Raw genomic sequence first — 3,972 nt, forward strand, 5'->3', positions numbered from 1 at the left:
TAAATACAATTTTGAAAAATTTTATATAGAAATAAAATTTTGACAAAATTTGTTATAGAAATGCAATTTTAACAAAATTTTTTATAAAAATAAAATTTTGACAAAATTTTCTATAGAAATAACATTTTGACAAAATTTTTTTATAGAAATAAAATTTTGACAAAGTTTTTAATAGAAATAAAATTTTGAAAAATTTTCTATAGAAATAAAATTTTGAAAAATAAAAAAATAAAATTTTGACAAAATTTGTTATAGAAATGCAATTTTGACAAAATTTTCTATAGAAATGACATTTTGACAAAATTTTTTAGAGAAATAAAATTTTGACAAAGTTTTTAATAGAAATAAAATTTTGAAAACATTTACTATAGAAATAAAATTTTGACAAAATTTTCTATAGAAATAAAATTTTGACTAAATTTTCTATAGAAATTAAGTTTTGACAAAATTTTCTATAGAAATAATATCTTTGCAAAAAAATACAATTATTACAAAAATTGTCTATATAAATAAAATTTTGACAAAAATTTTCTATATAAATAAAATTTCGATAAAATTTTCTAAAAAATGAAATTTTGCAAAATAAGATTTTATTGTTTGGTAGTTTTTTGGAAAAATGTTCTCCAAATTTTGGTAGATTATTTTTGGCTCCAGTGTCAACCGTGTTCATGAGACCAACAAGCGGCCCATCTGCTTATAGAAACCGTAGTTTTATCCAATTTGCCTGAAATTGGAAATCTGGATGTATTTTCGGACCATAAAGAGGTGTGCCGAAAATGGTGAGTATTGGTCCTATAGAAATAACATTTTGATAAAATTTTTTTATAGAAATAAAATTTTGACAAAGTTTTTAATAGAAATAAAATTTTGAAAACATTTACTATAGAAATAAAATTTTGACAAAATTTTCTATAGAAATAAAATTTTGACTAAATTTTCTATAGAAATTAAGTTTTGACAAAATTTTCTATAGAAATAAAATTTTTACAAAAATTTTCAATAGAAATACAATTTTTACAAAAAATTGGCTATATAAATAAAATTTTGACAAAAATTTTCTATAGAAATACAATTTTTACAAAAATTTTCTATATAAATAAAATTTCGATAAAATTTTCTATAAAAATTAAATTTTCCAAAATAAGATTTTGTTGTTTGATAGTTTTTTGGAAAAATGTTCTCCAAATTTTGGTAGATTATTTTTGGCTCCAGTGTCAACCGTGTTTATGAGACCAACAAACGGCCCATCTGCGTTGCCCCCTTACCGTCAGGATGATGTCAACCTCCTCTACCCGAAAGGTAATTCTGCGGAAGAAAAATTTAAACATACTTATCGACTATGTAATATGTTCTCTTTTTTCTTAAATGCTCACAAAATTATCGTTATGTTTTTCACATTCCCATTTATTTTTATATAGGTTAACATATGTTTGGTGAGTTCAAAAACCTCATGTTAAATACTTATTTATATTATATATTCAGCCAATTCATGGTATTCGATACATATGGCGACTTCAATCACATTGTCTGGCAGCAATGCTAATTTTGAATTTTGCATAAAACTTGTATTTTAATTAATGCAACCACAAACAACAAAAGCACTACAACAACAACAAAAAACAATTTGTAAAGTTAATTATGTGTGTCAAACTGGTACTGAACAATATTATAACATAAATATTGTAGTTCGTAATAAACAAAAAATTGAGACTTATGACATCTTTGATTTTGAATTAAAACTTTTTTGCATTCTAATATTAACCATGTAGAGAACCTTGGTATTAGCCTTTTTCAAGTGTTACCATTATAATGTTGCATTATATGTAAAATCCGATACACTTCTCTAGCAATGCATAATAAATGCATTGCTATTCATGCATGCGAAAGTTTCGCTTCCAATCAACGGAGAATCAGACGTTTTTATCGACTTAAAACGGAAATCCGAAACTCTCATATTGGATCGCAAACAAGAAACAACCATATATGAAAAACAGCTTTATCGATACATAAATGTTAGTAACGCCTCGTGGTACAATGGTTAGCATGCCCGCCTTGCATACACAAGGTCGTGGGTTCGATTCTTGCTTCGAACTCGGGCAGCACTCAGTGATAAGAGAGAAGTTCACCAATGTGGTAAAGGGTGATACGATCAAAGTTTGGTCAATATAAACTTGACGTATTTCTTTCAATTTTGCATTTAAAAAACCTGAACACCCCTCATTTTGAAGGTGTGTGTGTAGAATGTTGCTCCTATTTTGATTTTGGGATTCACTCTTCAGTTGTCAAAATGCCGTCCAAGCGAGAAGAGCAGCGTATCAAAATTTTGCTCGCGCATCGCGAAAATCCGAGCTACTCGCACGCAAAGCTGGCAAAATCGCTAAAAGTTGCCAAATCAACCGTTACAAATGTAACGGGAACGTTTGTCGAATGCCAGGAAGTCTGGATCGGGGGGAAATCGAAAACCGGAAGCCGCTGAGACGACAAAGAGAGTTGCCGGTAGTTTCAAGCGAAACCCTAACCTCTCTCTCTCCGAGATCCCGCAAATAAGCTAGGTGTATCGTCTACAACCGTGCATCGAGCCAAAAAACGAGCCGAACTATCGACTTACAAGAAGGTAGTGACTCCAAATCGCGATGATAAACAAAATACGACGGCGATGATAAACAAAATAAAACGGAAATCCGAAACTCTCATATTGGATCGCAAACAAGAAACAACCATATATGAAAAACAGCTTTATCGATACATAAATGTTAGTAACGCCTCGTGGTACAATGGTTAGCATGTCCGCCTTGCATACACAAGGTCGTGGGTTCGATTCTTGCTTCGAACTCGGGCAGCACTCAGTGATAAGAGAGAAGTTCACCAATGTGGTAAAGGGTGATACGATCAAAATTTGGTCAATATAAACTTGACGTATTTCTTTCAATTTTGCATTTAAAAAACCTGAACACCCCTCATTTTGAAGGTGTGTGTGTGTAGAATGTTGCTCCTATTTTGATTTTGGGATTCACTCTTCAGTTGTCAAAATGCCGTCCAAGCGAGAAGAGCAGCGTATCAAAATTTTGCTCGCGCATCGCGAAAATCCGAGCTACTCGCACGCAAAGCTGGCAAAATCGCTAAAAGTTGCCAAATCAACCGTTACAAATGTAACGGGAACGTTTGTCGAATGCCAGGAAGTCTGGATCGGGGGGAAATCGAAAACCGGAAGCCGCTGAGACGACAAAGAGAGTTGCCGGTAGTTTCAAGCGAAACCCTAACCTCTCTCTCTCCGAGATGCCGCAAATAAGCTAGGTGTATCGTCTACAACCGTACATCGAGCCAAAAAACGAGCCGGACTATCGACTTACAAGAAGGTAGTGACGATCGCGATGATAAACAAAATACGACGGCCAAAGCGCGATCCAGGAGGCTGTACACGACGATGCTGACGAAGTTTGACTGCGTGGTAATGGACGACGAAACCTACGTCAAAGCCGACTACAATCAGCTTCCGGGACAGGAGTTTTATACGGCAAAAGGAAGGGGAAAGGTAGCAGATATTTTCAAGCACATAAAACTGTCAAAGTTCGCAAAGAAATATCTGGTTTGGCAAGCCATATGTACCTGTGGCTTGAAAAGCAGCATCTTCATAGCTTCCGGGACTGTCAACCAAGAAATTTACGTGAAAGAGTGTTTGAATAAACGTCTGCTGCCTTTCCTGAAGAAACACGGTTGTTTCGTACTGTTTTGGCTGGATTTGGCATCTTGCCATTACGGTAAAAAGGCCATGGAGTGGTACGCCGCCAACAACGTGCTGGTGGTTCCCAAGGACAAGAACCCTCCCAACACGCCAGAGCTCCGCCCAATTGAGAAATACTGGGCTATTGTCAAGTGGAACCTAAAGAAGACCAAAAAACTGCTAAGGACGAGCAGCAGTTCAAGGCAAACTGGCTGTCTGCGGCGAAGAAGGTGGACAAGGTGGCTGTACAA

This window comes from Haematobia irritans, chromosome 1 (genome assembly GCF_050003625.1).
Source record: "Haematobia irritans isolate KBUSLIRL chromosome 1, ASM5000362v1, whole genome shotgun sequence".
Taxonomy (NCBI): domain Eukaryota; kingdom Metazoa; phylum Arthropoda; class Insecta; order Diptera; family Muscidae; genus Haematobia; species Haematobia irritans.